We start from the raw sequence: 17,070 nt of genomic DNA, 5'->3' as shown, positions 1-17,070 counted from the left end.
CACTCTTCTTATTCTTTGGATTCTCGAGGTAGTCACTTTTGTAGTGACCCTTGTTATGACATTGATATCACTCTATCTTGGACATGTCAACCTTCTTGCTCAGTCCCTTCGATCTCTTTCATTTATGATGAGAAACATAAGAATTCTATATTCCTTTAGGATTGACAACCATTGAGATGCCTAATTATTCTTGACTACAGGTGGTCTATAATTCTTCAAAGGTAGGAGCTATGTTCCAATTGTTGAGACATGCCATAAATGCACCCCAATAGGGTGGAAATCCTAATAGAGCACTAATCACCAATTCTTTTTCCAAAACAATCTCGTCGATGATCAAGAGATCATCCTTGAGTCTATCTATATTCACAAAGAATGTTGCCATGGTATATTATTTATTCATCTTCGTAGTCCTTATCTCATTCTTCAAACTTGCTTCTTGACCAATGATCTTAACAGTGAATAACTTCGAAAAGGCTTCATACATATCCTAAGCATGATCGATGTTAGATATAAATGGGAGAATATTTTTTTTTATCCCTTCTACCATTAGAGTCATAGCCACCAATTCTAAATCCCTGGATTTTTCTTCATCGACATCATTGGATTCTTCTGTAGGCTTTTTTACATTTCCTTTTACCAAATCTAGCACCTTGTTTTTCTCGAGGATTAGTTAAATCCTCTTCTTCCAAGATCTGAAGTTAGATGCTCCTTCAAATTTGTTCACATCCTTGATTTAGTTAGACATCTTCCTTGAATGTCATAGAATCCTTCCTTGAGATAGTACCTATGAATGAATCAAGGGCTTAAGACTACCTTTTTCTTCCTTCTTCACCAAAGCTCTGATACCATGCTAGAAAATCAGAAAGGAAATTTAGATTTTCTTGTTTTTGATAATTACTTTTGATTTTTCTTATTATTATGATTATTTATATCCCCTTTCTTTATTTCATCAAGAAATTACCAAAATCATGAGCACATAAAACAATAGACACCAGATGTAGGCACATGCAAGGGAAAAACCCCCCTTGAGGGGAAATCCTAGTCAAGATAATTCTTCCATTCAACAGTATTCTTTGAGACTCTTCACCCTAGAGAAAGACTAGGCCTTCCCTCCACACAAAGTCAACCTTCCATAATTTTTACCTCTTCGAGCAACTTCAACCATGCAGCAACTTATGACAACTTGCAGCTTCCAACACAAGTGAAACTTAGAATACTTCCATCTCCCAATCAAAGACAAAAAAAGGAGAGAGAGAGACACCAAAATTCTAATTTTCCTTATCTCTGTATACTTCCTCAAACTCACATTCACTTTGACTTCCTGGAAACAGACTTCGCACCTTTTCCTAGTTACAAGAGAACTTTTCACTTCTACACAGCGACAAGAGATTTGTGAACATATTTGGAGCTACGGTACAATTCAAAATTGATGAGAGAATGATAATACATATTAATTTGATTAGCGTCCTCTTATAGGCTTCTTGTGGGGTCGAATAGGGTATTTAGGTCGACTTGATCTTTTTCTAGGTCAACATGGTTGTGGAGGTTACATAATTCATATTTGACTTAATAATTAACCTTTTTACGTGATTCGAAAGCCTAAGAAGGGTCTCTCTAAATGTACAATAACTCTATAGACTCAAGAAAAATCCTATAAGTCCTTAATGGGGACTCTAACCTAAGAAATGGTGACCCAAGCATGAAATCCATTCTTTAATAATTCACAATAATAATAAGAATAATTCTTTTCTTTATTTTTTTGACAAGTATATTAGATAATGACTCAAGTACATCATTGAAGACCGAACATAGTTACATTTTCTAACAAGTTAGTCTTCACACATAAACTTAACATAATAAACATAATAGCACATAACTGATGAAAGCATAATGAAGAGCATAAGAAAATATTTGTTGAGAGATTTCACCCCTCCTGGGCTACATCTCTAGGTTTTCAAACATAGCTACACCACTCATATATTCAGTAGAAAAAGGAAGTACATAAATTTATGTTGATGGAAACATGTGGACATCAAACCTACAAGGTAATGTTCTCTTACAAATAATCCTCGCATACAACAACAACACAAAGAAGCTCCTACAAATATTCCATACTCCAACTAAAATGATGTAAAATGAGCATGGGATCACTTCAATTCCACATTGAAGCACATAAAAAAAACTTCCCTGCAAATAAAATAATGGGAAAAGTAAAGCTGGGTTGAACCCTACAAGTAATATCTGTTGCACTAGACTTATGAAGGTGAGAAAACCCCTACAATACCTTTTCCACGCTCAAACACCTTCTAGAACTACTTCCAACCCTAATAGATCCATACACCATTTGTCTCAAACCTAAAAATATACTAATTGGATTTACTCAAATCATAAACTAGAGGCCACCATTGGATTTAGAACATCCAAAAACCCCTAAGTGGACTCTTTATGAGCTCACTTTGGCCAAAAACTTTGAAAGATATGGATCCCGAGGCTCTAATATGAGTTTTAATATTAATAGTCCTACAAATCGGGCCAACAGTCTAACTGTCCTACAAATCCACCTTATTTTCTGTTAACGAAACGAAAACTTCACTCTCCAGCAGTGCAATTTGCTGGAACTTTAATTTCGTCAATAACTCTTAAGTCCTAATAATGTGGTCACATAAGCCACATAAGGTCGTGGGATGGGCCTTAATGCCCACCCTCGCCAGCCTAGCCCTAAAGGAATGGTCACATGGTCATGTGGGCTCCACAAGTCCAAGGACTGGGCTAACCTCTTTCCCATCCTAGCGGGCGCCATATATCTGAGCTCTTCTGTCGCGTTGGGCTCCAAAGGACTTGTGGTTGGTCCCCTATTTGTAGCACCTATGCCTTAATGATTTCTGCCAGTAGTTATGGTCCTATGGGTTTACCATGGGACTAGGGTCTAGGGCTTCGACTGAGCCCCCACAACTTCAATGCTAACACTGCTCGTGTTCTAGTCATGTGGTATGGCATATTCCTAGGGTCAAGGGCCAGACATTCACCCTCTCTTCCATCTCGCCTATAGCCTTAGTCATGGTCTCTTGGTGGAGCATATTCCCACTGGTCGGGGCCAGGGATATCCCCTCTTCTTCTAGTGCCTATCTCCATTCCACTGAGGATCATATGGATCACTATGGTCGGGGCCAAGGCTGAAAAACCGACCCCTTCCTCCATTGAGCGTTGAACTAAACATTTTATATGTGTTCCTTCCATATGGTATTAAGAACCACCAACAGGACTGTTGGTAGAGGGTTGTGTTGTTAGATTGGAGGTTAGGGCTTCGAATTCCTCGAAGCTCACCTAGACCCGTAACAAAATTTGAGTTCACTATTTCGGTGCCACATGGCACCATATTACTGGTCCACCTCAAACAGGTACAAACCAATAAAAGTCGACCAGCTATTAATGAACTAGAGGATGACACTTGGCATCATGTCATTTGCTTTTACCATGCACAGTCACCCTACTGACTCACCATATGGTCATCCCAATCAATTTCCCAATGAACATGCCTTCTAAATTTTAGTTTTTGGGCCAAACAATCATCACGCAATAACGTGAGCATACGGTGTTTGATTGAGGTGAAAAAAACATCGTTGGATTCAAAATGATGATAACTTCAACATGAAATCAATTTCAGTACTTTCTAGGCACTTTCACTTTTGAACTGAAATTTGATCACCTGACCACACCTCCCCACTAGGAACTTTTGGACTTGAAAATTTTACTTCCCTAGTCATTATAATGAGGCTGAAACTCAAAAATACCCAAAAACACAATCCTAAATGCTTACTTTTCAGTTGGTGCCCTTCAAGCCCCAATCAAGGCACTTCATCTATCTTCTTCATGAAGTGTCATTGTCCTATTAAGAATTGATCCAACATTATTATCACTGATGCAAGAACAAAATATTAATGAGTGGAATTTGAACATTCTCTCTAATCTCATATTTTCACGGCTCAAAAACATCTTCATTTTGAAGTTAAACTATTGAAGACAAACTTGACTCCATCTTGGAATTAAAAAAAAAACATGAACTCACTTTAACATCTTCAAACTGAGATTGTACATAAAATGTACACTGTTGCAAAATTTTCAATGATACAATTGGCCTTGACTACAAAACATAATCATCTTGTACAATCTTGAAAAAAATATTCTATTCACACAAGTTTCATATCAAATACTTGCATCAATGAGTATATGATAAACTTGTAGAAAAAAATTGAATGACAATCTTGTACATTCACAAAACGTCCTCGAACATGTGGACTTATAAAATAGGCAATATACATTAATGAAAAAAACATATTTGTTGAAAATAGTGATGATGATTGTTCACTTTACCTAATTACCTAAACAGGTAAACAACAACGAGTAATTACAAATTTACAAAGAAACTTTACAAACAAGTCCACCAAAAATTTGGCTCTCTTAGGCTTATGGGTTCTCCTTCTGCATCATTTTTACCTTGAAGGTTTCTTAGGAATGCTATTATATAGGAAAATGACCTCCTAAACAGCTTAGAGGAGAAAGACGGTCTGGTTAAAGACGTGGCCTAATTCACAGGCCTATTTGCCAAGGTAACACTCCACGAGAACTAGCAAGAAGAGTTATAATGCTCCCTATGCATGTGACAGGGGCATTAGTCCCTAGGGTAGCTCATGTTTTTTCCCAAGGGAGAATGTTACCCAAGTTTTGTGATATTTTGGAGTTCAAAGAGTGGTTTGACTAATTGGCATTCAACTTTTCACTCAAATGTCAGTCCAAAAAGCATGAAACATCTACCTTCGACCGATCTAAGGATATTGCTATTCCTAACAGAGTCTAGTTGAGGGGGAAAGATAAATAAATAAAGGAAACATCCTAGTTTTTTCCTAAGGAACTCATGAGAGAGTTGGCAAGGATAATCCTCTCATCATCTATATATTTGAGGCTTGAACATTATGAAAGAGGTTGAAGGGTTGTCAAATGATTGTCGAAACTTTGTATGAGATATAGCTTTTCCGCTACCAAGAGGATAAAGAGAGAGAGAGAAAGGATATGGGGCATTAAAGGAAGCTTAATTCATGAGATGTTTGTAATCATTCTTTCCAATTTAATAATATAGACCTGTTCTTGTGTTGTCTTCTCGATCGTGCTAATGTCGCGTTTATTTACAGGTTGATTCAGTAGCATAGTTTATGAGTATATTAGATGCATGTTTTTTTAATATCTTTATGTATTAATATTTGATTATCAAAGTTCATATGCTATAGTATTACTCTCTGTCTTTTTTATATGGAGGTGTTGATCTAGGAGCTAGCAAAGTGGTCTTCCACTGTGCTGCATTGGGTTCTCCAACAAGACTGCATCAAGATCTGAGGTAATATCCCCTTTTCTTCCTTGATTATCATTCATTGGTATAGATATGTATATTCTTCTTTGTGCCAGCTACAATGAATCTCAATAGTCTACCTTAGATTCTCGAAAGATCCTTGAGGATATTCCATCTACAACCATCCATGCCTTGATCACTATAGCATAATTGGTGACTCCACTCAGGACTATACTTAGTTCCCACTATTTTCTTTCCAAGTTCGTAGATCTCTCTTTCTTTCCAAGCCCTCCTGTTCTTCTTCGTTCCCTTTCTGACCACTCAGGATACTACACAACCTCCTCCTCTGTGCCTAGATCTTGTTCAAACCCTGAATAAACTTGTTTACAACCTCTCCTCCTGTAACACACCCTTGTGCAACAGAGTGAGTTATAACTCCCTCAAGGATCATGCACAGAGAATTAGTCCAACCGTTAACGCTTTTTACCCTCTCTTGAAGTGCGCTAGTCAACCAATATCTTGATAAACAACCTTCCACATGAATTCATGGGTTGGGAAATTGCTTATAGTTTGTTTCAGAGGTTTGCAGCATCTGCATTGTGTTTGGTTTCCTTTTTCTTGATAATTTTTTCTTTTTAGGAAAATAGCTTAAGTGCTTATGTTTTTCAAGAAAAGAAAATATTTTTTTTTAAGTTTTTTTGTTTTAGTTGGTTAGATTCACATCTGTATATTGGGTTCATTGTTAGAGAGAATTGCATGTCTGCAAGTTGTGCTTGTGTCTACTGAATTGGATGCATGTTGATGACTGATGTATAAATGATTCTCTCCTTTTAGAAATAATTCATTCATGGAATTTAAATTGAAAAGAATTTTCTCCATGGTTTGTGTCAAAGTCTAACAAAACTCCATACATCAATAACCCTTCAGAAGACATTAATAAAGTATCTCTAAAATCTATCTCGTAATAAAAGAAATAAGAAACTCTTTTTTGAGTATACACACTTATTGGTATAGGCTAGGATCTTGGGCTAGGCATTTGTCAGTTAATTCCCCAAGATCATAAAATTGAGACTAGCATCGTTAAAGAGGGTAAAATCTTGCTGCACTCATACTATCCGGGACCTCTCCAGCAAAAGTGGATATAAATGCCAGACAATATTGGAATGTGAGAGAATGTGCCTTCAATTGCATTTCCATTGGGTCCTATTTGTATCGGGGATCCCTTCAGGGATATTGGAGTTGATTTAGGAACTTAAGTATCCTACCCCCACAATGCACTGTCAACTATCATGTCCCCCCCGATAGTGTCTGTGGTTTGAGATAACCATAGTGGATTTTTTTTTTAGCGAAAAACATAAGGTGACTCGAGCGGGCTACCCTATTACATAAATAGATGAACCTACTCTGTATTTGGTTTTTTGGAGGGTGATCATCTTCACGAGAGTACTTAGCCCCTTAATCTAAGGTTTGGGAAAAGCTTAAGAGTAACCTCAATTGTACATTTGGCCAACTCTCTCTTTTAGCCATTTTGACATTGGGTTTCATCAATAGCAAATGGTGGTTATTAGACATATTCATATTTTTGACTACATTTTTATTTTATTTTAGAGTATTTTTTATTTTTTAGGTGCTGGTTTGTTATCAATAAGACTATCACTATAATTTTTTTTGATAAAATATATTGGTCACCATGGCTACATACCACCCTCATTGTAATTTCAGCGACAACAAGTTCTTCCTCCATTGACTGTGGAGGGTTAGGCGAGGCTTAGTGAACTGAATTAACCCTCTTCGAGAAATGAGTCTCTGGTGTCAAACCCGGAATCAAACAATACCTCCCAATACACTATACTTCATGAGTACTTTTTCACTGAAGGAGTTGTTCCTCCTTATAATCCTCTCCTCACTGATCCTCTGGGACTTATATTGATTCATGTAACACCAGTACCTGCCATGTCTTCCATGGTACCTACATCCACCATTCCCGTGTTGACTAATGGGTTGTGGGATTTTGTGGATAATTATGGTCCACCCCCACTTTCCACACTAATTATTAGTAATACACAGCTGCTAGGTTACCCCTCTATCCAAACTATGCCAAGTCTAAGCAACTTAGTTACACCAGCTATGGCTATAACCCAGTATATGTTGTTTTTTCGGCCCTTTTGTGTCTTCACCGGGAGCTTCGGCCAACGCTTTAAATATCATTGTTATCATGTGCCCCTTTAGTAGTCTCTTTGGTTGGAATCCTTTGTGAAGTTAGAACCCACAGGCTCAAATTCCAAGCGGAAATGTTTTCTACATGCACATACCGGCACGGGGCATTACCATACCCCCTCCGTCTATAGGTCAACCTAGATTGTCATTAATTGACATAAATCCTCCAAGTGGACACTACCCTAGTATTAGACATGTGCCAATGAGAAACTACATGTCCAACAAGATCCCTCAACCCCATCTTACTCAATCCATTTGGGTTCCCCCTCCTCAACCTCAATTGAGCCAAGGGGGTAGTTTTTATCATGGGGGAAATCAGCCGTATATCCCCTAGGCTAACATCCCTTATGGACAACCACCCTATATGGTTGTTCCACCACCACAAGGAAACTATTATCTATAAACCCCTATGTATCCTATTGGAAACAATATGATGGGTGGACCTAAGTGTCCTTCAAGTCATTTCTCATCACCCTGCTCAAACTCGATGGCACAAAATACTTTAGCTTTTCTGGCAACACTCAACATGCCCAATTTGTACAAACTAACTAATGACCCCATCTACCACAACTTACATTGGCCCCCAATCACACACAAAATACATGTTGACATCCTGAAGTTTGAAGGGAAATAAGGGGATGATCCGGGTACACATGTCACCACCTACAATCTATGGTGTGTATCGAACTCCATTGTTGATGACAATATCGGACTCTAAATCTTCCCTCGCACCCTTAGTCGCAATGACGCCAAGTGGTACATTTAGTTACCAAGCGCATTATTTAATACCTTTGGTGCCTTGGTAATGGAATTTTTAAAGCACTTTCAGTTACCTATCTGCTAAGAAACCAAGACAGAACTTATTAGTACCATGTGTCAAGGCACCTACAAACACATCTCTAATAACATTCATGAATTGAGATGTAGGGGTAGGCTAGACAAAGACCCCATTCCAGATTACTTGTTTGCAGATTGGTTCTACAAATCTCTTCTTCCCCAAATTTCCAAGGACGTTGCCTTAGATGGTGCGGTCATGGACGAACAATCAATTTGTCGTGCCCATCATTTAGATTTGATTTATTCGTAGCCTGGCACACTATACAACATAGTCCCCATGCCCCCTAAACTTCCATTGCTCCCTCTACTCAGCAACCCGACGCACATGCTAACGATCTCGTTGGTGCTACCTCCAGGGCTACTGTAAAACAACTTAGCCGACACGTTGGCCAGTTGCCAGTCGATACCACTTCATCTACCCAATTGGCTACTCTTCCAGTCGCTGCGATCAATTTTGTGTAGTCTAAACAAAAACCTAGCGGCAAGAACAAGAAGAACAAGAAAAAGACCTCTCCTTCACAAGAGCATCCTACTATGCAATCCAACCCCAAGCAGAAAGCTACTACAAAATCTGATAGTGGAAGGGCCAAAGTTTTTAAGTTCCCTTTCAAAATATGTGCAGAAGACCATATGACACACCGACGTTTGTGTCTCTGAGAATGCATAGATCTTATTGTTGAAAAGGATGTTGGTCAGGCCCTAGAAGTCCTACATAGTCCACTTCCTACTCAGTAGTGGAAACATCTCTTTGTGAACCCAGATCAACCCCCACAAGGTGGAAACAAAAATTCCAACCATCATTCCTCTAGTGAAGGATTGTCAACTGTTTACACCTTCGAAACGGTTGATCTTCAAACACAAGCCAAAACTTATGTAGCTCCAGTCGCTAATGTTTAGGACCCTGCCTCGAGTTCAAGCCCACCGCCACCTAATGATATTCATATCGGAAGTCCTGTTGCTGATATTGTAATGTTCCCCACAAAAGGGTAACTTTGTCACACAACACATCATACTTATGCACGTGTTTCCTAGAACTATAGTATTGTAGAAGATTTGGCACAAACATTGTCAACTATATCTGCACTCGAAGTATTCCAAACTTGTCCAACACAACAGAAAGATTTTCATTCGGCCATTGGTAGGGTTGACCCTCAAGATTCCATCCTAGAGATATTTGACACGGAGAAATGTAAACCTCGCCTTTCCCATCAACTTACATTTCAGGTGCAGGTTTTTCTAAAAGGTAGAGGTGTCGATAGAATGGTCATTGATGAAGGTGCTTTGACTTGTGTCATGTCTAATTCATGTTGGCTTACCTTGGGTTCTCCAACCCTCTCTTTGTGGTTGAATTCCCTTAAAGCATTCGATGGCCAGAAAATCTCAAAAGGATACCTTTCGAGCTGCCTTATCACTCTGAGTGGGAAAACAATAATGATGGATGTTGAAGTCGTAGATCGTCATCTCAACTATAATCTAATTTTGGGCCACAATTCATCTTATCCCATGATATCCATTGTCTCTTTTCCATTCCACCTCATCCTCTTTCCATTGGATGGGAGAATAGTCACAGTGGACCAGTTCTCCTTCTACACCCCAGGTTACTCCCCGTTTCCTAGCAGCACCATGCCCTTAGTGGGTGGCATACTATGTCAGTGTTGGTACTAGTCTTTTGAATGGTTCTGCCCTGATGGGTTTTTCCCCCTCCTATCACTCGAGGTTCCACAAATGGTTTCTATGGTCTCCACCATTCCTCATGACCCAATCGATCCCTGGATCCTCACGACCCCTTCAGACATTGACTCTTATGGAGAACAAATGTTGCTATCACCAGTTGAATTGGTTTATTAAGCTATTCAAACTACATTTGATTCTTCCATTACTTTGGTTACGACCAACAGTACCATCCCCTCTCCCATAATGAGTCCCTCTAATGATCTCCTCGATGAAGTCCTACGTACGGAGAAAGTTATTCGGGTGCAACCCCTATAAAAATCTTTTGTTTTGAGTCACCTCAAGTAGTTCCCTGGAGTTACACAATTGTCTCAAATTTTGATTTAGAAGGGAACATGGGAAATACTTATAAGACAATTCTCATTGATATCATAGTCAAAACAAGTATCATGGAAAATATTCATATTAGAGCCAATTGCAAACTTGCAGAAATTGCGAGCTTCACGTGCCTTTTGGAGTAATTCCATGATGCATTCACTTGGTATTATGAGGAAATGCCCAACATAGGCCCTAATATTAACGAGAATAAGATGAAGAAGTTCCGACATTCTTTTTATGATATTTTTCGTGTTCCTTAATCCGGAAAAACCTCAAGTATCCTTCTTCGGGCTCATTAAACTACTACGAAGAATCCCATGCATTCTTCTTATGGTATTTTTCTTGCTTGATAATCCAAAAAAAACTCGATTCTACTTATTGTGAATGCAAATCCCCTCTACAAATAGAGGCGATCCCTCTAGTCCAATGAGTGTGTCTAGCAACAAACTAAACAAACTAACATACACTTTCCTAGCTTATGTTTGACAAATGTACAGGGAAGGAGAAATCTAACTCGTTCTCATGCTAATCGCTCAATTCTTAGAGGTGGATTTGAATCTTTCAATCCAGGCCACACTCGTTAGTTGTTCTTCACTTCCAGGTACCAGCAAGGAACTTCAATGTACTATGCAAGAGATGAGATAATATATGGAATACATCAACATAAACTACTTAATAGATCAAGGAACATTAAGCTAGTAGCATAAACATTTACACAACTAGGAAAAGTGAACATTATATGTATGTTTTAATAAGATAAAAAGGGAAGCATACAACCTATGTCTTCATGTTTGAGACCTCCCTTTGGTGGATATCCAAGTCCAAGAAAATACTCTTCAAGCACTCATTCTCCAAGATAGAATGGGTAGCATGGAAGCATAATCTTAGCATAGGGATGTAGCCATCAATGACCAACCATATGGGGATGGAAGGGAGCGAATTTATAAGAAGAGAGAGGGAAATAGGGATCCATAAAAGAGGGAGTAAGGTCCACATCTCAAAACAAAAACCCATGATGATAAGATAAAGAGGCCCAAATGAGAGAGCTCGACCATATCAACAACAACCAATATCTAGCTCACTGTTCCCAAAATTTCTATTGAGCGAAGCTTCTCCTCCACTTTAGGGGAACCTGCAAGAAGAGATTCAGTGTGGGTTTTCCTATGAAATCCCGCATTGGCAACACGAGTGTATAACTGAGAAACTTGTCATCAACATGGGCAAAAAGTTGGGAAAAACTTGTTGATACCAAAAATTAGGTTTCTAGGAAACCTTCTTTAGAATGCATGCAGGGTTGTTTTCCTTTGATTATTTGGGGAGGTTTTGGTCTGTATATCATGATGGATATGGTTCACAATAGTCAATTTTTTGGCACTTTGGGATATGGTACGGGAAGTGAACAGGAGATATGAAACAATATTGTGTAATAGTTTACCCCTAATTCATTTATCTCCTCTGATGACCATGCCTAATTATAAATGAATAGGCATCTAATAATACCAGAATATGTAGTATGGACGCAACAATCGATATAAAAGGAACCATGTACAAAGATCCTCGGTATGGTCACAACCATCCGAATAGGAAGGATCATGAATATGGAACCATTGTATGGTCACAACTATTTATCCAGAGGAAACAATTGTACAATCATGAATGACTCATAACTCCACGCAACCTAGAATTCATCAAACAAAATCCATGGTCTTGTTATCCTCTCGACCTGATCAATGTACAAATCCCAACATGTGAATATATGTGTCGAAGTTGAACATGATATAAAACAACCTGACTACTGATCAATGATGTAAACCATTAACAAGCATAATAGAAACCACCAATGATGACAATGGCTCTCAAGGTATAATCAGCACAATCCATGACTGTGAAATAGTGAAACACAAGTTGAACACCCCTGGAATGATTTGATCGAAGGTCAATGATGTAAACCTGTCATTGAATGTGAAAAAAATTCGATTAAGGGATGCAAGTTCTAAGGTATTGGAAGTGAGTTTCTAGATCATATTCCCATATGATGAGATGAAGTTGATAGGAAGTGATTGGTCAATGGAGGGCCATAATGAATCCCACATCATCGACATGAAACAAAAGGATGTATTAGACCAGATAGGTGTGATCCAGCATTGTGGAAGAAAGTCAAACAATGTATAGGTAGTAAAGAACTAAAGATAGGACTTCTCTTGAACATATCGGCGACACAACTCTAGATGTTTGGCAGCATTTGACTCAACATAGGATCAGAGGTAATGATGACAGAATGGTATGATCAAATGAGAGTAAAAATGGATTCCCCAAACCCAGGAAGGAAAGTGACCAAGTGAGGATGTCCCAAACCCGAAACGAGTAACATATGAGTGTCATGTTCAAGTGTGGCATGATCCCTTTATAGGATATAAGAGATGAATGCTTTCACTTTCCCCTCACCATTTTTGGCGAGTGCCCCATATATTATTTATTGGAATATTGAAGGGGATAGGATATGCTTGCCATATAAGTTCACACTTCAGATGAATCCATCCTAGTAAGTTTTACGAGCCCTAGGGAGGAACTCACGCTCATCATGGTGACAAGTGCTACATCATTTACGTTTTATGATTCTAACAGAGGTGAAACTGGACATATTTCTTGTGTTTAGAGAGTTTGAAAAAGAAGAAAAAATAAAAAATCTAAAGGTCCCTTTTTGTAAATTATCTCTTGAACCAAAAAAGGCAAAAAACAATATCCAAGAGAACCTCTTAGCCATGTTCGACTAAGGTATTTATTTTTTTTACAATATTCTGTCTTAGTCTAGAAAAGGGTTAAAGTTATATTGAGTAGATGTCATTTCATTTACTTTTACGAGTTCAAAACGAAAAGTAGTTGACAATATTTTCATTTTTTGAAAGTAAGAAAAGAGCCTAAAGATGACTTTGCCTAGAAAAATGAGCAGTATAAAAGGATGGAAATTACTTTCGGTCATGATGGAGCTGCTCAAAACATGTAAAGGTCAAGAGGTTGGCTAATAAGAGCACTCATCGCAGACATGGAAAATTTTAGGGCCTAATATTCGCAGGTGGGCCAATTATCCGTGATTTTTCCAAAAACAAGATCCATCAATTTCCATTTTTATAAATTTCAATAATTTTACAAATATACCAATAAAAGTTTTATAGTTTTCATATTAGGGCTTAGTGAGATTATCCAATGTTTTTAAGCTTCAACATCATTTTCCATCCTAAAATTTTCCGTGATCGCAAATGTTCCTCGGGCAAAGGTAAAACAACCAAGTGATATACGGATTACTGCATGGGTAGTTATGGCTAGAATACCCTCAAGTATCCTTCTGTGATTCTTGGAAGATAGATCAAATTAACTGTATATGGCACAAAGAAGCATATACATATCCATAATAATGTATGATATTCAAAGCAAGAGGGATGAGATTACCTCAGATATTGATGTAGTTGTGTTGGATAACCCATTGTAGCAAAGTGGATTGACCTCTTTTCTAGCTCCTAGATCAACACCTGCATATAAATAAGACAAGAAGTAATACTACAACATATAGACTCTGATAATAAAGACATTAATATATAAAGATATCTAATAACATACATCTAATCTACTCATAAACTATGGCATTGCATCAACATATAACTAAACATAACATAAGCAAAATAGAGGAGACAAAACAATTGCATGTCTATATTATTAATACGAAAGGATGATTACAACCATCTGATGAATCGATCTTCCCTTAATCCTCTAGCTCCTTTCTCTCTCTCTCTTCTTAACCTCTTGGTAAACAACTATATCTCATACAAAGTTTCAACAATTAGTTGGCAATCCTCCATCCTTTCAACCTTCCAAACCCCTTTCACAATGCCCCAAGCCTCCAATATATAGAATGCGAGGCTTACCCTCGCCAACTCTCTCATGAGTTTCCTTTCATAAAATCTAGGATGTTTCCTTGATTTATTTCTATTTCCCCTTCTAGTAGACTCAGTTAGAAATTACAATATCCTTAGATAGGTCGAAGGTAGATGTTTCCTTCTTTTTAGGCTGACATATGAGTAAAACGTGGGATATTATTTAGTCAACCCACTCATTTTACCTCTGGAATCTGACAAAAGTTGACTAACGTTGTCCCTAAGGAAACACAATGAGTTACCCTATGGACTAACACCCCTCGGTCATGCATGGGGAGCTTTATAATGCTTCCTGCTAGTTCTCGAGAAGAGTTACCCTTGAAAATAGGCCTGTGAACTTGGCCTTGTCTTCATCTAAACTATTTTCCTCCTCTGACCTTATGAGGAGGTCATTTTGTTTTATAATAAGTTCCCTCTAAAGTGTGAGATCAGAGCTGAAGGTGATGGCCAAAATTCTTTAGAATTGTCATGTTGGAAAAAAGAGAGAGAGGATGAGATCTTTGGGACTGTGGGAAACTTTATACGACCACATATGTTAAAATATAGATCATGCCTTGAGTCGGGAATTCCCATGCTCAATAGCTATTTTAGAGTGTTTTCTCAACAAATAGGTATGATGATTGTGCCCATTGATAAGCACAATGTCAAATTGTGTCATAATATGATCATGCTCACAAGCTGTCTCCAAAAAATAAACAACTTGGGAGAGGATAAAATGATAAAACTATGGTTAATAGGGGTTTGCCTAATTTTGTTACGAGTACAAGAGGATGGAGTAAACTCAATATTCTTCGTGAAATTTTAATGAGTCACGTGAAGACAAACTCAATAGATCTTCGTCAAATTTTAACGAGTCAAATGAAGAAAACTTGATATATATTTTTCAGTTTAATGAGCAAGTAAAAAGAGATAAAAGAACTATGCATGCCTTCTTCGTAGATTTAACGAGCCCAAACAAGGGAAAAACTTTGGGATTTTTCAATTTAAGAGCAAGAAAAAGTCCCAAAAAATAAAGTGCTCATATCTTTGTCGTATGAGTTTTATGAGACCAAAGATGATAACTTGGGGTTTTTTCAATTTTACGAGCGAGAAAAAATTCCTAAAAAGAATGCTTGGAGCTTCTTCAAAAGTTTTTAACGAGCTTGAAGAAGTAACTCGAGGTTTTTTTTTATTTTACGAGCAAGAAAAAGTCCCTAAAAATAATGCTCATATCTTCTTTGTAGTATTTTAACGAGCCCAAAGAAGTAGACTCAAGGTTTTTCGGATTAACGAGCAAGAAAAATACCATAAAAAGAGCACTCAGAGGTGAACTAGGTGTTGGGCTTGCTTCCTAGAATCGGTTGGAAGGTTGCCCAAGTAAGCTTGAAGAATGTGTGTAATATCTTGGAATGCATATTCCATGCCCTGTTGAAAGGTTTCTCCAACATTCTTTAGACCAAATGGCAGTTTTCTATATGGAAATATTCCCCAAAAGAAAATGAAATCAATTTTTTGTTGATCCGGACATTTTTTTGTATAAGTATAAGTAACACATAAATAGCACTGTTAGTAGTATAAGTAGCACATAAATAAAAAATAAACATGAGAATCAACATGTATTAATTCCCCTTAGATTACACATCACTCATCCTTAGGATGTGATAACCATTTTCTATTTTCACGAGGTCAAATACCTCTCACCACTTCTTCACTCAATGTTATAAATATTCATTTAGGAAGAAGAGGCTACCATAGACACCATCTTGTTTCACTTTAAGTCTGAACCATTCTCATATTATGAAAATTCCAATCTTCAAACATGTATAATTTCTCTCGATTTTTATATCCTCGTATTATGAATTTTCCACTTAATTCATTCAACCTTAAACGTGGTTGATGAAAACACAATTATATTTCCCTTATTTGCTATTTGTCCTACACTTAGGATATTCTTTTTTAACTATTGAACTAACAAATAATTAGATGTTACTCTCGTTTTATTAATTTTGGCTTCCTTGTCCTATAACTTTTTCTCAAACATTGGTTCCAATAATAACTTTAACGTGATGGTTCTTCCTCGGAGACTCCATTTTAATCTCATCTCTAGTCATGTGATGAGAACATCCACTATCTATGTACCATTCATCATCTTCAAATCAGTAGAGAGCAAGACCACACTTTATATTTTATTCTTTTTCTTGCTTATTGGTCAATCCATCTTTTCCAGATTTTCTGACATGAATGTTATTATCTGGTTTCTTACCATGTTCTTTGTGGCCATATATAGACTTGTTCCTACATTCTTTTTCTACATGCCCAAACTTGTTACAAGCATAAAATCTTATATGTTTCAGATTCCTTCTACTGCAATCAATGGCTTTGTGACCAAACATATTCTAGGCAAAAGAATATCCTTTAAAGTACCTACAAGTTGATGATCTTTCTGCAAGATGTTATTTTCTTGAAACATTCTACTTCTATAACTAGCTACAACATGTCCAAAATTATGACATATAGAACATTCAACATTACTAATCACAGGAGAAAATCAATTAAGACTTCTATAGTTAGGAGTAAATTTTTTCCTTTGAAGACTTTATTTCGATGAGGTTGACTTCTTATCTCCTTGTTGACTGTGGAGGGTTAGGCGAGGCTTAGTGAACTCAATTAACCCTCTTCGAGAAATGAGTCTCTGGTGTCAAACCCGGAATCAAACAA

This window comes from Pinus tabuliformis, chromosome 7, assembly GCF_031772625.1.
Source record: "Pinus tabuliformis cultivar Carrire ecotype Pingquan chromosome 7, CPIR1, whole genome shotgun sequence".
NCBI classification, from domain to species: domain Eukaryota; kingdom Viridiplantae; phylum Streptophyta; class Pinopsida; order Pinales; family Pinaceae; genus Pinus; species Pinus tabuliformis.
The sequence above is the reverse complement of the archived record's forward strand: the minus strand, read 5'-3'. Positions refer to the sequence as shown.